General features: G+C 34.7%; 1 long non-coding RNA gene across 1 annotated transcript in view; it reads left to right on the top strand.

Annotated features, from left to right (window-relative positions):
• LOC125344200 overlaps nucleotides 1-24,066 on the top strand; it is a 29,824-nt gene extending 5,758 nt beyond the window's left edge. The window contains exons 2-3 of the long non-coding RNA XR_007209433.1: nucleotides 2,130-2,131; nucleotides 24,024-24,066. This is a non-coding gene — a long non-coding RNA (uncharacterized LOC125344200). The remainder of the gene's footprint in view (nucleotides 1-2,129; nucleotides 2,132-24,023) is intronic.
• The last annotated feature ends 1,127 nt before the right edge of the window (nucleotides 24,067-25,193 follow it).

Genomic DNA, 25,193 nt, shown 5'->3' with positions numbered 1-25,193 from the left:
TTTCCTAAAGCAAACACAGAATGGTTATTTGAAATAAAAAAATAGTACAGACTTCGTAGATAGAGGACACAGAACTGGTAGTACATTATAGTGTTCATTAATATTCAGAGAGAATACACACTTGTGCATCTCCAATGCTAGTATCTACTTTGTGTGTTTTAGTTTGCTGCTATCCAAAGTCAAATGTGATATTTTGAGTTTTTTTTAAATTATAATTGTGAACATTGATTCCTTGGTTTTGTCAAAGGGGTTGTTTCTGTGGAAAAAAATCAATAGAATCCTTTGGAAAATCTTGATCAAAATGAGTTATTTTAAGGAAAAGGTACAAAATTTGTCTGCATTTGATTCAGGACTAAATGTTAGGGAAAATAATGTAGATTTCACATTGATATTGCTTCGTTTGTATTCTTAGTCTGCTTAGTAGTGCACAATGAAAGTTGAAGAGGAATAAGACAATATGAGGGTGATTTACATCTTAATCTTTTGTAATTCAGAATATTCCAGAATTCATTTCCTTGCTCTTCTGACAGCAAGAGGAGTACTTTGGGTACAGGTGCTGTTTTTGCAGGGATGAAATAGCAAAATACTGTTGTGCATTGTTGAACAGCTGAACTAAATTATCTCCAGATAGTCATTTTAGGAAATGCTTGTGATCTGAAAGAGGTAGGAAGGAGTCCCTATGATGTCCTCCCATTAGCACCTGTGCCAGACAGATTGTTGCCAGTTTTTTCCATACTGTGTTACAAGAAGGTGTCCCTGTACAAAGTGCCCAACGACTATGAGAGGGATGACAGAGTGGAGTCAGGAAACTATGTGTCTCTCTCCTGCTTCAGCCAGAGAAAGACTTCTTTTAAACTTTTTATATACTCATTTACAGCAAAAGGTGTTTACCTGTTTTCTGTCTGTTACAGAATGGTTGGAAGAGTAAATATGTCTGAAATCCATAGCCTTTACCCCATAGACTATGAAACACAGAACACTAATATTTCTTAAGGCAATATGAACTTAACCCAAGTACAGTAAGAAAAATCCTCAGAAGATTGGGCACATGCTAGCAGAAAGAGGGTTGAAGTAGTGATCTAGGGCGTGTTTGTTTGTGAATGCTGGGATAGTGTTGGGTGGTTTAGAGTGACATAGGAAAAGCTTCTGGATTTTAAAAGAAATAGGTTAGTAGGAGAGTAAACTATTACTTAGCATCTTGCTATCACCCCTTTCCTTTTTAAGGCTATCCTTGTCACTATTGCCCCCATTTTCCCTTCATTCATGGAGAGGAAATATGCTACCCCCCACTCTGGAAAACTGAAAAAGGATTATGAAAGAAATTACCATCATAACACCATAAAAATCTCATTCTAAATAAGATTAAGTGATATTCTTCTGTTCTCAGCATTATGAATTTATTCCATCATTTTGATTCAGGAAAACATTAAGAGAAACTAGGTGATTGAAGGATTTTTATGATACTTTTAATCCAGAAACATTGAAATGTATCCAGAATGGGGCTGAGCCTGTTGCTCAGTGGTAGAGCATTTGCATAGCATGTATGAAACTATAAGTTCCATAATTATCACTGCAGAATAAAAGAGTACTTTGTTCCATTTCATTTCTTTTTAGACATTCTTGGTAATTCCTTACATTTCACATATGGCCTATGCCAAAAAGTTTAACATTAAGACAGATGGATCATCTCAAGATGAGATGAATTAGGAATCCCTTTCCTTATAATAAATAAATTCCCTATTCTTCCTAGTCTCTCTACAAGACTTTGGCTGAAAAGTATTAGTTCACTGGGGGTAATTTGACTTCCAATTTTATACTTTATGTATTTTGTAACATCTACTTTAAAGGAAGAGCTGAAAAACTGAGCAAAGAGATCTTGGATGTACTTCACCCAGCATCTTGTAAAGTTACTATCATGAGCAATTATAGTAAATTTAGTTATAAATGGCAGGAAATTAATCTTCACAGCAGAGCATTAATTACAATATAAACCTTTCTCAGGTTTCATCAGTTGCCCTTCAACGGCCTTGTTTGTTTTGATCCAATATCACACAGTAAATTTACTTTGTATATCCACAGTGTTCTCTTCTACTTCATGTCAAATTTCCTTGATGTTTATTTCTTTGCAGCAGTGCCAGTTTTTTCAATGGTATTGGACAGTCATCATTTTACAATTGTATGTTTTCTTTTAAGTTGCCTGAAATAATTCAATTTTAACAAAAATGCTACCGAATGAGGTGTTCATATTAGTAGGTAAAAGATATCAATCCTTGTATCAATAGTTATTTTAACCTCGATCACTTAAGTTAGTGTCTTTTGTGTTCCTCTGTTGTAGAGTTTCTATCGTTCTACAATTTTATCTTTTATTTTGAAAGGAATACTCTGAATTCTACCTGGAGAACAGATTGTTAAAGAGCAAGATAGAAGTTAGAGACATTAGAGACTAGTAAGTTAGACTATATCAGAGACATAACTCAGACTTGATATACAATGTTACAAAACTGAAAATGAACATTTTCTATACATTTTGCAGGAAAAAATATAAGATTTGGTGATGCATACAATACATGTGGTAAGGAAGTATAAGTATAAATTCACATTCTGAGTATTCTACCATGTACAACTAAATTTATAATCTTTACAGACATCGAGATGAGGGATAGTTGCTATTTTTAGAAGACATATGGGTAGAGTTAAAGAGTTACCAGCTTGAAAGGAAAAACTAGTTGGGAAACTATTGCATTAGTGCTAATGGACAACTATGATTTCTGAAATTAGAAGAGATGCTCTGAATGGAGAGAAGTATTTTATTTGGGAGATAGTTTGTGAATTATAATCATTTGTTATTACCTCTCAGTAGATTAAGGAGAATTGGTGAAGAAGAGAGAATTGACAAGCTTATCTCCTAGATTTCATTCTTGAACAACTGAATAAATTGTGGTTCTTTACCGAGACAGATAGCAGTGAGAGGGATATAAGTTTAGGATAATGCATCACTTTCTCCTTTCCTAATAATACCAGAGTAAGCAGCTGTAGAAGCTAGAGGAAGGAGATTTCTGATTTCTCCTGACAGAGCTTTAGGCATGTCCTCTTACAATAGAGATTTCCAGCAGTATATTGTCAAATCTGGCACAACAACACTTTCTATCTGGCTTTTAAAAGCAACAGTCAAAGAAATTTGCCAAGAGATATTGTTCCTGTTCAACTATGTCATTGATTCTTTCATCTTGCAGTAAGATTTGTGATGTTGCTTTGGCTAGCACTACTGAATTGCTGCTGCCTCTCTTCTTCAGCATGAGAAAATCTCAAAAAAAAAGTCACAAACTCATATGTCAAAATTAAAAAAAAATCAATCAACATAATAGGTGTTATACCATCTGTACTTAATCCAGGTGCAAAATCAAGCAGACAGAACTCCCCTTTGAACAGAAAACACTATGCAACCACCTGACAGCTTCAACAGTGTGAGGGAAAGAATGCAAAAGCCAATAACAAGAGGAAAGACTGGAATGGACTTGAATATACTTACGACTACAAATGGAACTATGCCAACCCTGATCTACATAATCAGTGATCAACAAAATATGTATCGATTTAAGGAGAAATGGCCAATAATCATTTCCTGAGGAGAAACAAAAGAGACACATCAGAGCTCAGGGAAATATAAGTTAATGAAGACATCAAACCATATTAAGTATATGCTAATGTTTCCTTTTTCTTTGGTAACAATGAATAGTACTTATGTCATTTACTTCTCTTGCTTTATTTCAATAATAGTAATAATTTCAGTAATATAGAGGGAGCTCCTGAAATATTAACTTTGTTCCCATTATGACATATGGCAAATTGTATGAGGTTTCGATCTAAAATTATAGCATATGTATCAGGTGAAAGATCTATAACTTCCTGTCATTATAGCAGCAGGCAAGCGATACTGTGAAGCACATTGGAAAATAAGAACAGAAAGGCAGTCCAGGAATAGACATTTTCAGCTAATCTCATGTTTCTTTAGATTATGTGCATTAATTTATTATGGCAAAATGAAATGGCACACTAATTACTAATGACAGATCATTGCATTTTAAGTAGGGAAACATTTCATTTCTAGCCAACAACACAAGAGCTCAAATGATTTTAGAGTTTTCATCTAAAGTCCAAATGATTAGTTAATTCAGTAAGACTAATTTCCATTCCCTAATCTCTACATTAACTATTTGATCAAATGGACGTTTTAGCCATAGCAGTTTATTTTTAACAACTCATTGAAATGTGCTTATTGAACAGAAACCAAAAATTTAACTCAGATTAAGCAATCATTTTTGTTTCAAAAGCCAGAATATTTCATATATATATATACATATATATATATATTTTCTGATGTATCTAGAGTCAATAATTCTTTAACATTTCATTCACCGAAACAAATTATATGGTATTATAAAATCCTCACTAAATATCCCACACTAATATATAGATCCCAGATATATACATTATATAATCAAGAATGCTTGGGGCTGGGGATATAGCCTAGTGGCAAGAGTGCCTGCCTCGGATACACGAGGCCCTAGGTTCGATTCCCCAGCACCACATATACAGAAAACGGCCAGAAGCGGCGCTGTGGCTCAAGTGGCAGAGTGCTAGCCTTGAGCAAAAGGAAGCCAGGGACAGTGCTCAGGCCCTGAGTCCAAGGCCCAGGACTGGCCAAAAAAAAAAAAAAAAAAAAAAAAAAAAAAGAATGCTTTTTTTCTTTTTACAAATTTAGAAATCTAAGCCTTCTGATTTCTATTCATTGTTCCAGATGCATTATGTTAAAATTTTCTGTGGTGAGATAGTGTAATTTTTCAGCGGAGCAACTCTCAAACTACCTTGTGCTATTAAGTAATAAATAGTAAATATAAGTGACAAGAAAGTCTGTAATAAGTAAAGTGGGTTTTTGTCTACTGATTGTGCTAGTAAACCCCAAGTAATCTAGATTACTTCCCAGGTAGAGGTTCTGGTTTTTGGTGGCCTTTAAGATTAGTAAAGAATTTAAAAACTACTGTATTCTCCAAGGCTATGAAAACTACTAATATTAAACTGCTTCTCAAGTAAGAAATTAAAGTAATATTCAGAAAATTTCACATTTATAGAAAAACAATTATTACAAAATATATCTACACTAGATACTGATTAAAAGAATAGTGTGATGAGATAGATAATTTATTTAAGATAAGCTTTCTGATATTTTCTGATTCTGTTTTGGTGAGAAACACTAAGAGAATGCAGTCATAATAGTCAATGCCTATTCTATGAAATTGAGAAATTTGAGGGAATAGATTGGGTTAAAGGAATTGGATTGAAAAGAAAAATTGTGAAAGCTTTAGCATAGATAGAGATATGTTGTATTCATAAACTGATTTGATGAATGGTAACACCTAAAGACAACAAAATATAATTTTTAAAATTCAAATGAATATTCACCGTTTCTTCATTTATCTTTTGGAAATTTACCAACATGTCCACTTTGTTCTTCTCCACATAGTATAAAATGCAGAAATATTCTTCTAGGCTACGTGGTTTTCAAAAAGTGATCTGTTTCAAGTATGTATAGTGATTTGGTTAATTCAATTGCTTCTAAAGAAATGAAACACATGATCCTTTCTTATTCTTTTTTTTTTTTTTTTGTCTTTCCTTTTTTCGTACTGGGGATCGAACACAGGACATTGCACTTGCTAGGCAAACACAATGTCTACAGGGGATTAACCAAAGGGAAAAAGAAAAACAAAAGAAAGAAAGAATTTCACACATTACATTAAAAACATCATCAGCAACAACAACAACAAAAACTCCTCTTGTTCCATATCTTGGAGTTCGTGTTGGTTAGCATCATTTCTTATGAACATATGTATATAGCTATTGAGCTATTGTGATCCTCTGCTGTGGCTTTCCTAGATATATACTAGTTATTATAAATGAGAGAAAGTATGGAGCCTATGTTTCTTTGGGTCTGGCTCACTTCACTTAATATGATTTTTTTTCACTTCTTTCAATTTCCTTACAAATGGGGTGGTGTCATTCTTTCTGATGAATGCGTAGAACTGTAACCTCTCTGTATACCACCTTTATAACAAAATCAAAGTAATTTTTTAAAGGTATCTACAAAAACTGATCTGCCTAAGAACTTAGAAGGAGAGAATGTACTGCCCCCAAATCAGCCTAGCTGAGAAAAGGGCTTAATTTCTGAACGTGAGCCTAGTGGAGGCCCATCTCCATTCTCTCTCTCAGTCAACTTTCATGTTACATTGGTGAAATCCTAAGAAGGGATAAGGGTTAGTTCTCATACTGGTAATAAATGTAGCTTCATTTGCATAGGCAATGCAGAATTAGGAATAGAAACTAAGAAAATAGACACAGTATAATGAACACAAATGTTTTTCTTGGATGGAAAAGTATTCAGTACTTAGTGATAATCAAACCAATTAAAACTGAAATCACAATGACATGTCACTTTTCATTTGTCAAATCAGCAAATCCCGAAAACACCATTATTCTTTGATGATAAAGGAATGATGGAGGCATTGTTTTGTAGTGCTTATAAAAAAGCTAACAAAATTGAGTTCCTGGAGAAAATGACAATACTTATCAACAGTCTTCAAATTCTCAAATTCTTTGTTATTTGCATTTAAAAAAAGCAGTAAAAGCTGTCCACAACAGCTGACCAACAGAGTGACTGACACCACTCTCCTGTTGATACAGCTCCAGCAAACTGCTGCAGGGTGCTTGAACAAGTTCAAGCCTATTGTGATTGCACTTGCATCCTATGGCATTTTTGCCTTTGAATTATCATTTGAAAATCTACAAATGCAATGGAAAAAGTAATGCACAGACAAATAGTTCTTTAAGTAAAGGCCACTGGAAATGCTTAAACTTGCTATGTTACCTCACGGGAAGCAAATTCATTTAATTGGAGTAAATCTCGAAAGACCAGATCTGTAAGAGGTACTTTATATCAAGTCAAAAGAGAAGCTATTTTCTTCACAAATAGCATAGGACATATTAGAATAAACTGAACTCCTTTTAGTCAAAGAATCAACCTTGAGAAAATGAATTCTTATAAGCAGCCTTAGAAATGTCAATAATGAAAATTCTTACTAAGAAATGCATTCACACATTCTCCTGCTTGGCATTTGTAGTTGATGTGAATGTTCTTCATCTTGTTTCACTGAATATCTACAATTATATTACACTTTTGACTCCCTACAGGTCGTGGATTTATAAAGATAGACCCTAAACAGAGCTAGTATGATCACAATCGAGTTGATAATCATCCTTTAAAACATACAAATTGTAGCACAGACCTTACAGAAGAATGAATCACATTTCTGTCCTTGATTTAAAACAAAACAAAAACCTGCACTAAGCCACAATGTAAAACTCAAACACACTGTTGTATCTTCACTTCTGATGAACACTAAATAATGGCTGGGGAAGAATGACATGAGGATAAAAATGTCACGATGCATTGCTACAAGAAAGGATCAAGTAGCCCTGGTAATTAGGAGGCTGTCACTTTGATGTGAAAAAAAAATAACAAGAAGTACCAAATATCTGGGAAAGATGTGCGCTTGTCATTTCAATACAGAAGGAAGGAAAAACCAGCTTGATTAGAAGAGGGTGTTTTGGAAAAGAAGGGCACTTTGTGCCTTTGATAGCTTGAACTCCTGTGAGCACATTTTAAAAGAAAAATAGTAAAAGCTGCCCATTAACAGTTTCTGAAAAAGTGTTTAGACAAGAAATAGTATTTAATAAGAACTGTAGTTCAGGTCAATCCCTGCATTTGTGCTATTAGGTAGTATCTTGAGTCGATTATATGTCAATGATGCAACCTCTCATGTTCAACTTAAATGTAATATGGTCCCATGGAGGTGCAGCTATTTTCATGACATACTTTCAGATTTGGAAACTGGCTATGATAAGGTGGCCACAGAAATGTAGTTTGTTGTTCCGTTACATGACCACATTATCTTGCAGTTCTTTTAAGGTTTTTATTTCTTTTAATATTCAAGTCCTTTAAATGTGCTATGTAATTCAACAGGGTCCAATTTAAGGATATGAAAACTAGCTCTCTGAACTAGCCCAAGGGGAAAAGGCAAAGTGTGTGTGTGTGTGAATGAATATATGTGTGTGTATAAATTGTAAGAATACTTTATATACATATATAAAAGTAGAAAGGTGAAACCTAGTTAAGTTGTTTTTTGAAAGCACGAGAGGATGTAACTGAGAGATATGGGGTTATTTTTATTGAAATACAGCACATGTAATCATGTTACTACCGCAATGTTAACCCCCTTGTCCAACTAATATATGCAATTAGAAATGGAAAAATAACTATTCATCTGAGAGGTAAACAGCATAAATTCACACAGTATAGAACAACAAAGAAATTTCCCATTTTGTTGGGCATTCACTGCACCTATATAACCTTTCCCTTATACTATTTTATTATACAAGACAGGGTACAGGTAGAAAAACAAACAGTATATCTGGGATCTGATGTCACGTCAATGTATCATCTTAAGAAAACTAGCCCTTAATAGTTCGTCTTCTGTCCACTAGTCATTTTATATGTCATATACATTTATTGCCTCTCATGGTTTTCATTGGCTGTGTTTTTCTCATTTTATCAGCATGATCATTTAATGAATACTTTTGGAATCAGACTGCATAGGAGGTTGAATGAGCTCCCACAGGCTTCTAGGATAATTACACAAAGTCCCTTAGAGAGTTATTTCAAGCAGGGCAAGAAGAAAACATCAGAATTCACTACCACTAGTCTTTCCTCCTCATAGGCATTGGTTTGATTCTCTGAACTTGCCATCATTAGTGAGGTGTCTGGAACTTAGCTAGTCGAATATTCTACTAGCAGAAAGCCTTAAACAGATTATTTCATTAATTGTGTTATCTGTTAATAGTCTCTTGCCTTAGCTGGGATAATTGAAACTTCACTGCAATAACAATGAGTTTTTTTTTTTTTTTGAAACTTGGTGGTGTCAGTCTCACAAAGCAGAATTGACAAAAATAGCAAATATATCAAGTTACCTTTTATTTTTTTCTGTAAAAAAAGAAAGATACTTGGTCAAATATTAATGAAGAACAACTGTATAGGAGAATATCGACGATACTGAAAATGTTATCTATTTTTGCTGAAATTTATATATGAAGTTGTTAACATAGAATTAACAATTACTATCAATATGCTGGTAATGATAATGAAATTCTGAAGTTCATTGTTTGAGTTAAAAGTTTATTTATTATAGTCTGAATATTTGGAAGCCCAAGATCAAGATGCGAGATGTTTCATTTTTCCTGGCTTGTAGATTTTTGGCTTCTCACATGGTGGACAGTTATGTCCAAGTCTCCCTCATTCTATGAATATGAATTCTATCATAGGGACCTTTCCTTTAAGAGTAAGACACATTAATGAAGGGTTATTTAGAGTATGAAATGAAGAGCAGGACAGAAGCACATGCCTCCTCAGATAAAAAGGGAGTCTCCACAATACTATTCATATAGTTTACCTGATTTAAATTGAGAACTAGTGGGCGTTGAGGGGCTTCATTTTGCAGGTAAAGTAAGTAAAGATCCCGCAGCTGATCATGACATGATTTTGGAAGACGTTGCTCTTTTCGCTGCACAATGCTAAAACATCTGGGCTTCCTTGGATGCTCCTTTGCCTTCATGATTGAAGAAACACATTTAACAGATGAGGAAGGATGCAGTTTGTGGCTTTATAACAGAAGGCATTATTCCTCTAGCATTATTCCTCTACGTAAAAGCAACTTTTCATGTCCCTCATTATCACTAGGATCCAACCAACTGAGCAAACTAGCCCAGACTTAGATTCAGAGAAAATACAGTGCTGCCTAGATACTGGGATGAGCTGGTTTAACATCTAGTTAACTCTGGAAGTGCCCCTTTGTACAAGAGATTTCATTATTAGTCTATTGACAGATAAAGAAAACTGAGCCAAGAAAGTTGAGATGACTGTTCTGGAAAGTGGAGAGGAAGGGTGGAAATGAGGGAGGAGGTAACAATTTGAACAAGAAATATACTCACTGTCTTACCTATGAAACTGTAACCCCTCTGTACTTCACTTTGACAATAAAGGGAAAAAAGAAACCATCTAAAGAGCTGGAAAGAGCTTTGTTGCCTTTGAACTCTTCTTTCATCTTATTAGGAAGAATATTCCATATGAAACACAAACACATAATCCAATTATTCCTGAAAATTATAGATTGTAGAAATACATTATCACACAATAAAAATAGTGGCTTACTTTCTATGACAGCCAAAGGAAATTTGGAAAAACTACTAACAGATAAATATGGACTTGAACTTTCATGTAACAAATTAATTAGTTGTTTCTACACAGGATTCCATCAAGATGTCCCCAACTGTTTTTCAGCAGTTGGAAAGGCATGTGTCCAGAGTAAATATTCTGTTTATTCGGATCCCAAGTGTGATTAATAAATAAAGCCTCTTTATAGAAATCCAGGTACAGGACCAAGCTCCATGTTCTCTATGCTCCTCAAAATAATGAGTCTGAAAAGATTCCATCCATAGCTCTTTTTTTTTACTTTACTTTTTTTTTCCCTTTATCATCAAAGTGAAGTACAGAGGGTTACAGGTTCATATGTAAGGCAAGTACATTTCTTATCCAACTTGCTACATCCTCCCTCATTTTCCCCCATTTCCTCCCTTGGGCCCTGGTCACTCCCCCCGCCCCTCTCCCGAGTTGTAGAGTTGGTTTACACCAATTGGTTTGTAAGTGTTGCTATTGCATTGGTTTTGTCTTTTTATTCTTTGTCTCTTGATTTTGGTATTTCCTTTTCCTTCCCTAGTTCCAATACACATATATACAGTATCTGGGGTACTAAGATCATAGCTCTTTTTTTTTAAGCCCAATATTGGCAGGCACATAGGCCTTATTTTATGTTACCTCGCTCACTACCAATAATCTTTTTGTTTCGCTATAAACAAAATCAGAATGAATTCCAGTGCTGAACACTTGAGTAGCACTCAAAACTCATAGTTTACTTACAGAAAAAGGATGGTTTTAGTTGAGAATATTAACATTATGATGCATATTATCATAAGCTCTTATAAATTGAGCACATGATTATGTATTGATTGGTATGCATTATTTTGTTTATTCCTTACAAGAGAGCTTGGAGGTAGATACTGTTTGTTTGTTTGTTTTATTCACATTTTATATGTATAGATACTGGGGCCTAGTACATTGACATAACTCATAAGGCTTTGAGAGTCAGAGAATGTATTTAAATTTAACCTTACCATTTTTGTGCCTCAGCTCTTAAGCAATGTTCAACATAAATCTTCTGCCAGGAAAACTATACAGAGATACAGAGCCAATGAGTCTGCTGAATAAGTTGGTCCAAATTCCCAAGTGAAGTTCAGCCTGGGCTTTTAGCCAGTGTACAGCATTATGCCTCATACTTCGCAATAAGGACTGTGAAGCATTCACTATCAAATCATTAGGCATTTTTGCAGACTTCTATTGCATGGAGTGTTCCAGACAAGGAAATGTTAAGGTAGGAAGACGAGACGGGAGCATCAAAGCAACACTAAAAATCACAATTTGTATCATACGAGTCGGGAGCATCAAAGCAACACTAAAAATCACAATTTGTATCATTTGACTTTCTGAAAGGAAGGAGAGTCCTAAAGTGACACTATACAAGGCTGACAAGGTCAACAATCAGCATTTATGTCTTTTGTTTAGAAAGTTTTACATAGTACCATTCAAATATACCTATTGTTAGATTAAAATGAGTGCAAAAATTCCTTTGAGGCATGATGAGTTCATTTTTCTCCTTTGTGTCATTGCGTTTACCAGTACATACAGATCACAAAACAGACCACACACACACACACACACACACACACACACACACACACTCACAATAGTACTGAAAGTTCTCCATAAAATAAATCTCATATCGTTGATATGATCTCTGAAGTGACTTTTTTATTTAATTCTTCCACTCAATTTGAGCTAATAGTACCTCCCTTTTGGGGTTTACACCAAACAGTTTTGCAAGTACTGCTTTTGGAGCCCTTTGTCTTTTTATCCTTTGTCTCTCAATTTTGATATTCCCTTTCACTTTCCTATTTCTAATACCCGTATATACAGTTTCCAATGTACTCGGATGAGATTCAGTGATAACGCAGGTACAACCACAGGAAGGGGATGTAAGAGGATCAACAACAAAAGAAGCTACTGTTTCACATGGCATGCTGAAAGTAATTACAACAGTGATATAACACTCATTTCCACAACATGGAGTTCATTTCACTTAGCATCATCTTATGTGTTCATAGGGTCATAGCTATTAGGCTCTTGTGATCCTCTGCTGTGACTAACCTAAACCTGTGCTAATTATTCCCTATGAGGGAGACCATAGAGTCCATGTTGCTTTGGGTCTGGCTCACTTCACTTAGTGTAATTTTTTTCAACGCTTTTTAATAATACTACTGATGCTTTTAAATGAATCTACATTGTTTTTTTTTAATACCAATATCTGGACACTACACCACAGATTAGGACTGAATTGGCCTAGGGTGAGACATGAGCATGGACATGAGCATGGACATTTTTCTCTCTTTGGCTTCCCAAGTGGTTTTAAGTGTTCATCAAGTTATGATGCAGGGAAAACAGAACTTTTGAGTAGCCAGTAATAATATTGCTTCTTCCATTATGTGTGTGTGTGTGTGTGTGTGTGTGTGTGTGTGTGTGTGATATCATTACAAATGGTATGACAGAGGAAGGAGCAAGGCTCCTACATTTCCTTTCTTGCATAATTAGTGAATATGTAAGAGGTTCTTTATACTTTTCCCTTCATTTTCCAGATGAGAACACAAAAAAAATCAAGATTTCTGCTGAGATAGCATTATTTACAAAAGTATTGTAATTTGTAAAATATTAACATTTAAAAATTCTTTAGCTGGCACAAAAGCCATTGGACAAGGCAATTTCAAATTTGCAGAAGTGTTCACCAGACCTTGTCTGTGAAAGTATATGAATGCTTATTGTACTGCAGATACTGAGGCAGTATCAAAGTAAGAAATAATACTTCTGTTACATATTATTTGTAAGTACATATAAATTGAAGCGGATAGATAATATCAATTTATATCAAAATTAAAATTCTATAAATAATTTATAGCAAATTATTAGATATTAGAGGGAATAAAATATTTGTAAAGTTTTAGAGAAAGCCATTTGAATGCCAAGTACGGTAGCAGACATCCTTTTTTTATTTTTTAAAATAATTTTATTGTTATTATTTTTGTTTATGTGGTACTGGGGAATTGAATCCAGGACCTCATGCATGCTAGGCAAGCATGCTACCATTAAGCCACATTCACAGCCCAAACATTACTTCCTTTTTTTTCTTCAAACATACTTCTTGATACAATTTAAAAAAAATAAAAAATAAAGGAAAAAAATAAATGTCATACAGGTAGCACACATCTTTAAGCCCACTACTTGGAAGGGAGAAGCATTAGGACTACAAATTTGAGTTCAACCTGGCTTACATAGCACAATCTCCTAAAAATGTAAAAGAGGAGAGAAAGGAAGGCATTAGAAGGAAATATAAGTACAACAGTGGTGTGGGAAAAGATTTTCCCCCAAAGGGCATACTCAACATAAAGACTATCACAGAAAATATTTATTGGCATCATCATCATATTGCACAAGTGAGTATGAACATGTACTATTTAGGTCTTTGTTCTTGACTTGCTTTCTTGAAAATTATGGTATCCAGTGCTATCCATTTTCCTGCAAATGACACAATTTCAGCCTTTTCTTTGGGCCTGAGTAGTATTCCTTATTTTCTTCTTTATCCATCCATTGGTTGTTGCCATGTTAGCTGATTTGTCCATTTGGTTATTGTGAAGCTTTCTTAAATCGGGTGTGGGTAAATAAGTTTCTACCATGAGACCATGAGCAGGATGTAGATGTAGCGAGAGATGAAAAATAAATTCAGTTTCCAACAAAATGGAAATGAATTGGGAATTGATTCTAGTTGTAATGGTATTGGAAATTTTTTTTCTTTCCAGAATATTCTCCATTGGAATAACATGAGGTGATTAGTATATGAAAACTACTATTCTTAATTTACATTTAAGATTGACATATCAAACTATTCATGGAAATATAAAGAAGAAAATGTCACTCTTATTTCCTTTGATAATAACCCCTTTCTATATGTTTGTGTACATACATATGCACATACACATATATGTATAATATACTTCTGTATCTAGAACGTATTTATCTTACATGGACTATATATTCTTAAATATACTTAAAGGACATACTTTATAGTTTATAGCTATAGATTTAACACATTTTAGAAAATTAAACCTGCATGAAGACACAGAAAATTTATTTAATTTGAAATCTTTTGTAGTTGTTTTGTTATTGTGTGGCTACTACAAATAAGACACTTAGAAATAGCCATTTACTTCATCCTTTATGTCTGTGTGATGGATAGAAAGGAAAATGCTAAGTCAAAAAAGATATGAAATTTGGTATTTAAATAGATCTTGCTAGATTCTCTCTAAAATAATTGTAATAGTTTACATTCTCTCTAGAAGGAATCACCTCTTCTCAGGATTCCTAGTAAATGTCTCATTCTGATATGTTACCTGTGAGGGTGAGCTGGCACTCATTTCCTCACCAGCACTATCATTCCAAATCATTGTCCTAATGAGCTCTGCTTATGTGAAGCAGAGAAAAATGTTATTTGAATGAGCTAAGGCTTTCTACTGTTGGCTAATCATTGTTTTATTAGTTTTGCAATCTCCATAGAATTGCAGGCCCAAGGTATTGCATCAAAGGACAGGCTGAGTCCAGGTCAGTGTGTCCAAATGTAACAAATGTTCCCAAATTTACACTTTAGGGATTAAATCTAATTATTTGCAGATAGCTAGGGAGCTACATAATAATACTAAATCCAAGTGAGAATTGAACTGAGAGCTAAATTAGGGCACTTCCATCTCCAGAAAATAGCATTCAATAGAAAAGATATGGAACAATTGTACTTACTGAGCAATTTCAGGAAAAATACGTTTATTTGCTATTGTGTAGTCATAGTCTGATATGGAATTTTAAGCCTTCTCAAAATTGCCTGCATCTTGAAATGAAGTCATTCAGTAAACCATAAATTTAGCTTCCCTCCTCCATGTTTTGCCAATACAGTAATAACAATGTTGCCAATAACACATGTTAAAGGAAAGTTTATAGACAATGGCAGTCCTTATTGAGATATCTCTATTATTTATATGCCTCACAAGGAGAAATTTAAATGTACCGTGAAATCAATAGAATAAAAAGAAATCAATGTTACTTTATTCTTAAAGTACCAGACTAGAGAATAATTTCAAAGTATATATGTACCAGTGACTAGGGTAGTTAAAAATTCTGAGTGTCTTATACCCATGCAGTCACAGTAAGTGTAATATTAATTTTTAAAAATAAGACTTAAAAGTGTATATGTTTGTACATGCATCACTGTATGAACATTTAAAACGATTTTCTTATAGCACAAGTTTGAGTTTGCTAAGGTTGCCATGTATGGCTGCTCTGTTGGTAGACATCTTTGGAAGAGAGTATTTTTAATAACAACAAATTATGATTAAAAAAAACATTTTTTCCTCTGCAATTAACTTGTACTGCAAACGTAGTTCCTAGTTAGGAAATTAGAAAGTTGGAATAGCAAAAACATTTATCAACTGTGCTTAAAACCATTCTATATGCAACTTTGTCCATCACACTCTAATCCAAAAGACCTTGTAAGAGGAAACTAGGAAAATATTCCAGTGTATATGAATAGACATCCTAACACTAGATATTATTCAGTGTGATATGTTGAAAGTACACTGGTTGTCATGTACAAAAATTCAACCACAGGCAACTATGACAAAACAAATGACTATGGATTAAAATTACTCTTGTGATTTTGCATTTAATCTCTTCCCTTTCTGAAGTTCCTATGAGTTACTTACTCACTTTTTGGATACTTTCGCTGTTTTATTTTGTTGATTTTTAAGTGAGATATGGAAAAGCAGAAAATATTTAAGCTTCATTACAACCCCTACAACCAAAGATTGAATCTTGTAGTTGTCATTTTCTTGTCATTTGCAACACCTTGATTAACTTTACCATTGCTGCTAGACATAGTAGGTTATGCCAATAATTCTAGCTACTCTGGAGTCAAAGCTGAGGAGATTGATGCAAAATGTCATGAGACACAAAGTCAAACAATAAAAAGTTGGGTCTACTGGCACAGGTCTGTCATCCCAGAGAATCATAAATAGGAATATCATTGTTCAGGCCAACACAGACATAAATGTAAAACAATATTTAAAAAATAACTAAAGCAAGGGGCTGGGGATATAGCCTAGTGGCAAGAGTGCCTGCCTCGGATACACGAGGCCCTAGGTTCGATTCCCCAGCACCACATATACAGAAAACGGCCAGAAGCGGCGCTGTGGCTCAAGTGGCAGAGTGCTAGCCTTGAGCGGGAAGAAGCCAGGGGCAGTGCTCAGGCCCTGAGTCCAAGGCCCAGGACTGGCCAAAAAATAACTAAAGCAAAAAGGAGTCAAGTGGTAGATTCTTAGATGTCAAGTGAAAAAAACTCGAGTTCAAAAAATTTCTTTCATAAAAATCCCAAACACTACATCATTTATTCACCTAACAACTTGAATAATAATAGAGCCTAATGTAGTTAATAGTAGTTGAGTAGTTGAGATCATGAATATAAGTATATAGTATTGTTTGCTATATCACATTATCACTTAGATTAACTACTACTACTACTACTAACACTGTCACCACTATTAGCAAATAACTCAACACACTGTGGCAATAGGCATCTGGCTACTCAGAAGAAATAACAGCATGTTTAAAGGAAATATGACAAAGTAACAATGATAATGCAATAAAATGGGATTATACTTTGTAAGAGGATACTATGAAAGAAACAAGGGATAATATTTGCTTATTTTACAAATTATATTAGCTGCTTTTCCAACTGGTATATGGTTAAATGTCACATTTACACTAGTATTTGGGAAGATGTCTAATAATTATTTGACATTATATCAGTAGGGAAAGTGCCTGGCCTATACTATCAATTACTTTTTACAGCCCCCTATTGTACAGACAAAACAACAAACTTTCCATAAGAAATGTTACCATAAGAAAAGCAGAACTCAATTTGTTCCATATAATAAATGTCATATTTTAGTCATGTATTCAAGACTACACAAGTTCCTGAGGTTAAATCTTCACAACCAAATCCTTTCCCCCTTTCCTCTGCTAATTGTTAATCCCTTCTGTTGCCTATAATTGACCTCTTTCTGAAACAATCTGATTTAAATAGTATGTGTCATTTTCACTTGGCATAATGTTTATAAGGATCATTCATCATTGTGTGCATCAATAATTCTCTTGTTTCTCAGTGGGTGGTATTTCACTAACATTGTTTTGGTCAATCTTTTCCAGATTTAGTAGTTTTGAATAGATCAACTGTCATGTTTGTGCATAGGTTTTAATGTGAGTATAAGTTTTCATATTTAAGATAAATTTCTAAACATGAGATATAGAATCATGAAGTAATTGTGTGCTTATTTTTGAGTGCTTATTTTTGTGAGAAAACTTTCTGATTGTTTTCCACAATAGCTATATCATTGCCTTTCCATCAACAATGTTTGATTGATGTAGTTTCTCCACAATCTAATGAACACTGTGTCCTATCTGAAGAGACATTCTCTCTTCAAAGATTCTTAGAATTTAATAAAGCTAACATGTCAGTCTTCTCAAAGTGATATATAGATGCACACAATTTTAAAACAAAGTTCTAACAGGGATTTGCTCTGCACAAAGAGAAAATCTGATTCTAAAATGCATCTGAAAAAAATAAATGAACAAAAATGACCAAGTTTAACTATAGTGGTCTTAAAACACAAAAATAGAAATAAAAATACATTTTCTTTAACTTTTGGGAGTAACGGAATTTGTAGACATTAATTAGGTCATGCTAAGGAGATGCTCAAGCACTTGACTTCCCCTTCCACCATTTTCACTTAAGTTATTATTTAGATAGATTCTTTTATGCACATTCACCAATTTGAGAAATAATCTTCCTATTTTGGCCTCCTGTATAGCTGATATTACAGGCATATCACAACATATGGCTTATTTCCTGAGGTGATAGACTAACTACTTACTTGGGCTAAACAAGGATTGTAGTTCTCTAAATCTCTATCTGCTGGTATAGCGGGATTTATGGATATGAGCTACTGACAAAAGTAAGATAACTTCTATATTTGTTAAGCCTATTCAACCTATCAATTATGAATGGATAAAGAAAAACATTTACATATATATATTACATACATATATTACATATATATGTACATATATATGTATTACATATATATGCTTATACAAATACAGAATACAGTAGTATTATATATTAAGAAAAATAATATTGTGCTATTTGCAGAAAATGAATGGAACTGCCAGTCATGTTAAGTGCAATAAGATAGGCTGAGAAAAGCAGACAAGGTACGTTTTATGTAGAAGAAAGGTCTTAAAGAATGTGTGATGGAAGTAAAATGAGGCCCGTTCGTGGTGGAAACCAATGTAATCAAAGAGAGCATGAGTAGTAGTGGATCTGCATGTATACTTCACATACATGTACAAAAGTACAACAACGAAATCCATTGAAAGTGTTCAAAAAGGAGAAAAAAGGGAATAAAAAATAACAGAGGGGTTGAATTGGATCAAAGTATACTATATGTATGTTCGAAAACATTGCTGCCATGAATTCCTTTATAAAATTAATATATAATATAAAAACACTTAGTGCAGGATGTTTTGTAATGTTTTTATTAATTCATAGCTTTCATGTTACTTATATGAAGTCCAAGAACAGAAGAACAAATTAATTATAAACAATAATGGCAGTCCCTTTGGAAACATGCAGGAGTTGACTAGAAACAGAGACAAAGATTTTTTTTATACATTACAAAGCATTTAGGTTTTGATATGATTGGTGGTTGGCTTAGTGTATACACCCTTAAAAGTTATCTATATGTATATCTAGCACCCGTACATTTACATTTTTTATTTTTAAAAGTTATTATTTAGGTAGTTGAACAAAGGAATTGCCATTTAACAATGTAGTTTATGAATAAAATATATCAATATCTATGTTACCCCTTTCAACATTCCCACCCATCACTCCCCTACCCACCCTTTCCCTCACTCTTCTTAATTTTGTAGGGTACACATTGAATCCTTGTCTGCATTTTCCTCTTCTCGTCAGGCAGAGACTGTGTAATGTGGGAAGGTAGGTATGCTGCATAGTACAAAGAAAATGAAGATAAGGACATCTTCATGTAAATGTAAAGTATGTGGGCTGGTTAATTTTCTTCTGCTTATAACACAATAGCACTGACTAGATCTTAGAGATTTTCGTTTGTTTTATCAGAAGGTAGTTCTGGAAAATCAAAGCCACCAGCCACCCATTGGAGATGCCATGGCCTTCCTGCAGGGCCATGCAGTATGTTGTATGGCAGGAAACAAGAGCTCCAGCTTACGACTGTTTTCCTGTTTGGTGTCTCCTTCTCCTTATAAAGGCTCTGGGATTCCATGCAGCTCCATCCTCATTAGATTTTCTGATCCTAATCGGTTCCTAAAGGACACATCTCTATATATCAGAGTCAATTAAAATTTCCACTTCTTAATACCTTACATAGAGGACTAAATCTCAACACATAAGGCCTAGTAGGGAGGACAATAAACCACAAAACAATTCTCATAATTCAACTTTAAAATTAGGATTTTAAAGTGTATTTATCTCAATATCTGTTTTGCTTATTTACATTTTGAAGTTTTTCTTCAATTAAGTCCACAGAAAAGTCCCACAACAATAATATATGATTGTTTCATGTCCATATAATATCTCATGATGCTTTCTGCCTTGGAGATTACATTGCCAGGTATAAAATATGGAGATTATATTTTTATCTTCAATTATTTTAAATTCATTACTTGCCTTTTTGAACAAGGAATTCTTTAAAATTTGATAACAATGCCATTTTCTTTGCTTAACAAATATTTTATTTACTGTTCACCTGAAAGTTTTATTTTCTGTTTACCAGAATACCTTATTCATTTTTAACATTTAGATGATTTTCTTATATATATATATATATATATATATATATATATATATCATAGATTCCTTTAGTGTTAAGTTCATATTATCATTTAATTTTGAACAGCTTTCTTGATTTAAAATATTTATTGAGTGGTTGCACAAGTTTTCACTCCCAGCAACAGTGCAGTAGCATTCCCTTTTGGCCACATCTTCGTCAGCATCTATTGTGATTAGATTTCTTGGACATTCTTACTGGCATGAATTTTACATTTCTTATTTTACTTTTGAGTACTTTGTGCAGTTAGTGTAAGACATTTTGCTTATCTGCTTTAACCTCTGTAGGAGTTTGCTCGTCTTTCCTCATATGACTTAAGTACCCTTAGCAAACCAGATGCTGGTGGCTCACACCTGTAATCCTAGCTAATCAGATGGCTGAGATCTGAAGATTAGATTCTCACTCATTGCCTGGCTAGCTTCAAAACAGGATCCTTAGATCTCAGCTCCTGGGTAGCTAGGATTACAGGCATGAACCATTGAAGCCTGGCTAACTAATTTTTGAAGTATGTTGATAGAAGAAAGTATACTGCACTCACCTTCCTTGAGGAAGCACATTCAATTGACTTGATAAGGAATATTCGGGGGAGGGGGTTCTGGGCCATTTTATGTATCTATTCTTTACTTAAAAATTAATTATTTGTATTAAGTAATTAATTTGTATTGCTAATGTAAAGGTAATGTACACGGGTGGTGTTACCATTGAATATGTCATGTAATGAGTACATTCCTTTTTGAACAGTGTCACCTCTTCTCTCTTTATCTCCCAGTTTTTCCCTGACTCTTCCCTCCCCCACTAGTTGTATAGTTGATTCTGAACGAAGTATCTAGTGAATATCACTGCTTCATTTCTTCATCCTTTTCCTACCATTTCTGTGCTCCAGCATACCCTCCCCCAAATAGATAAACTTACATCCAGTACAGAATATACAAAAATCAAAAACAATTACAAAGGCGAACAAAATGAAAGAAAACTGACAAAATACCTCTTGTTTCCATTTCTTCAAGTTCTTTTGAAAAATATAATTTTATGTGATTATGGGCACATATCTATTGAGCCTCTCTCATCATCTCCTAAGAATATACTGTATTGGTTTCACTGTGTGATATCTAGGTTCCTGTGTAATTTACTATATCCATGCATATTTTTTGTCTTTTACCATTGAATGTTTATAGGCACATTCTAGTTGCAACAAAGTAGGGAACCCATGCAACCTATGTTTCTTTGGGCCTAGTTTACTTTGCTTAATAGAATTTTTCCAAGTCTTTCCATTTTCTCACAAATGGGACATTATCATTTTTTCTAATGGAAGCATAAAATTCTATTGTGTACATAGATCATATTTTTGATCCATTCATCTGCTGAAGGTCATCTGAGTTGATTACATATCTTGGTTATGGTAAATAATATTGCAATGAGTGTGGCTCTGCTGGTAGATTTAATGCAGCCTTGTTTGTGGTCTACTGGATAAATATCCAGGAATGGAAATGGGAAATTTTTCCATGTTCGTGAATTGGAAGGAATGACATAGTGAAAATTACAGTACTGCCCCAAACTATTTATAAATTTAATGCAATACCCATGAAAATCCCAACAACATTTTTCAATGATATAGAGAAAACAATCCAAAACTTTATATGGAATAATAAAAGACCCTAAATAGCAAAAATAATTCTTAGTAGAAAGAATAGTGTTGGAGCAATATAAATGCTATTCAAACTGTACTATAAAGCCATAGTAACAAAAACAGCTTGTTACTGGCACAAAAATAGGCTCGAGGACTAATAGATCAGAATAGAAGATCCAGAAATGAACCCACATACCTGTAACCACCTAATGTTTGATAAGAAAGCCAAAAACACAGGGTAGAAGAAAGACAGTCACTTCAAAAAACAGTGCTTGAAGAACTGACTATACATAGCAGAAAACTGAAGCTAGATCCTTATATACCACCCTGCAACAGAATCATTTCTAAATGGATCAAATTCTAAATGAATCAATATAAGGCCAGATACCATGAAAATATTACAGAAATGGGTATGCAAAATACTAGGACTCCTAGACTCAGGTAGAGACTTCCTAAAAAAGATCCAGACTCACAACAAATTAAAGAAAGACTGGATAAAAGGGATTACATCAAATTGAAGAGTTTTTGCATGGCAAAGGACAAAGCTAACAAGATAAATACAGAGACCACTGCTTGAGACAAGATTTTGTTTTACCAGCTATGCATTAGACATGGGCCTCTTATCCAAAACATACTTAGAGCTCAAAAAATTAACACTCCCCAAATATAGCCTCAAAGAAACAACAAACCATTTAATAAATGGGCTAAATGCTTAGACACTTTTCAGAAGAAGTAACAATTTCTAATAGTCACATGAAGAAACGTTCACTATCTCTGACCATAATATAAGTGCAAATCAAAAGGACATTGAGATTCCCCTGTTAGAATGTCCATAATCAAGAATACTAATTGTGGGCTGGGGATATAGCCTAGTGGCAAGAGTGCCTGCCTCGGATACACGAGGCCCTAGGTTCGATCCCCCAGCACCACATATACAGAAAACGGCCAGAAGCGGCGCTGTGGCTCAAGTGGCAGAGTGCTAGCCTTGAGCGGGAAGAAGCCAGGGACAGTGCTCAGGCCCTGAGTCCAAGGCCCAGGACTGGCCAAAAAAAAAAAAAAAAAAAAAAGAAAACTAATTGATAAAGAATTTTTAATATTCTATTACCTTTAGTTGTAATTTAACAAAGCCATTTATGAATGCTATGCATCTTGATTAATAACAGCCATTCCATCATTCTCAATCATCTCTCCCAATCCATTCTTTCCCTCACTTTCCTCAATTTAGTAGGCTATACATTGAACTTCGGACTGTAGCATTCCAGCTTCCTCTCTACCCCCTGCCCTTAATCACTTCTACCTCTTTCAAAAGCCATTTCTTGGTGATCATTTTGTTGAACATTAATTTAGCCTTTCTAAGTAATTATACTTTTTGAGTTCTCCTACAAATCTATTGTATTTCAATTAATATATTTTTGCACACTTGCATACCACTCAAAATATTTACTTGTATTTTTATAAACTAATTCTAGCTTTCACATATGAGAGAAATATGCAGCCCTTTCTTATCTGGGCCTGATTTACTTCACCTATTTTTTTCATGTCCTGATAATCCTTTGAAAATGAAGCAGTGATATTGATTCTCATGGATGAGCAAAATTCCAATGTGTATAAATGCCACATTTTCTTTATCCATTCATCAACTGAGGGGTATCTGGGCTGGTTTTATATCATATCTTGTCTAGAATGAATAGTGTAGCAGTGAACATAGTTGGATTTATGGCTTTACTGTATTCTTATTTGTAATCTTTTTGATAAATGTGGAAGAATTGCTGGATCATAGTATACTTATGTGTATCTTTTCTTTTCTTTATTTTTTCTTTCTTTATTGTCAAAGTGTGATACAGAGGGGTTATAGGTTCATATGAAAGGCAGTGAATACATTTCTCATTCTACTTTTTTCCTCCTCCCTCATTTCCCCCTCCCCCCTCCCCAATCCCTTCTCCCCTCAAGAGTTGTACAGATGGTTTACACCAAATGGTTTCTAAGTGTCGCTTTTTGAATGGTTTGTCTTTTTGTTCTTTGTCTCTCAATTTTGGTATTCCCTCTCCCTTCCTCAGTTCTAGTACCTGTATCTGACAATATCCAGGGTACTTGGATGTAGTACAGTGGTAGCAAGGGTACAGCCACAGGAAGGGACTACAAGAGAAACAAAACTACACAAACCACTCAGTCAAACAAACAGACAAGGAAAAAGAAAAAAGTAGTATGAGTTCACATTGCATGTTGAGAATAAGTACAACAGTGTTATAATTTGTTTCTATAACAGGGAGTTCATTTCACTTGGCATCTTCTTATGTTGTCATATGGGTGTAGTTATTGGGGTATTTGGTCTTCTATCATGACTAGCCTATTCCTGTACTAGCTATTCCCTATGAGGGACACCATAGGGTTTATGTTTCTTTGGGTCTGGGTCACTTCACTTAGTATAATTTTTTTCCAAGTGCTTTCATTTCCTTAAGAATAGGGCAGTGTCATCCCTTCTGATAGAGGCTTATAATTCCATTGTGTATATGTACCACATTCTCCTGATCCACTTGTCTACTGAGGGGCATCTAGGTTGGTTCCATGTGTCGGGGTCTCTAGCCCCCCAAGCTCCCCCGACCAGCGGGAGAGACCAGGAAGTCAAGCCCAGATGCGAACGAGCCAAGAAAGGCAAAGGGTCAGCAGGCCACCTGCACCAAGCCCTCCCTCACTGGAGGACAATCAGATGGCCTGGGAGTCTAGTTGGAGCAAGATCTTGTTTATTGGGGAAGTACGTGCCACTAATATAAGGCACAGGAGCCAATCAGATCTAAGATTGGCAGGAAGGCGAGGCATGAGCTCTCCATCAAGGGCGGAAGAGCTGGGATGTCACAGCCCACAGAACTGCCTCCGGGTTATAACTAAAGACACTTGTAGTAGCTGTGCGTTGTTGTTAGGCGCCGCCATCTTAGCCACACATGCCCCAAGACAGAGAAACAGGTAGGGCCAGCTAGTTGACTTCCAGGTGTGCCCCACACCATGCTTTAGCAATGCCAAATTGTGCTGCGATGAACATAGTTGTGCTGGTGGCTTTAGTGTGGTCTTGCTTGAAGTCTTTTGGGTAGATGCCCAAAAGTGGGGCTGCTGGGTCATAGGGGAGCTCTATATTTAGCCTTCTTAGGAACCTCCACACTGCTTTCCAGATGGGTTGAACAAGTTTGCCTTCCCACCAACAATGTAGTAGAGTTCCCTTTTGGCCTCATCCTCTCCAGCATGTGTTATTATTAGATTTCCTGATAATAGACATTCT

The sequence above is a fragment of the Perognathus longimembris genome, chromosome 28, assembly GCF_023159225.1.
Source record: "Perognathus longimembris pacificus isolate PPM17 chromosome 28, ASM2315922v1, whole genome shotgun sequence".
NCBI lineage: Eukaryota > Metazoa > Chordata > Mammalia > Rodentia > Heteromyidae > Perognathus > Perognathus longimembris.
This window is presented reverse-complemented; position numbering and strand designations above follow the sequence as displayed.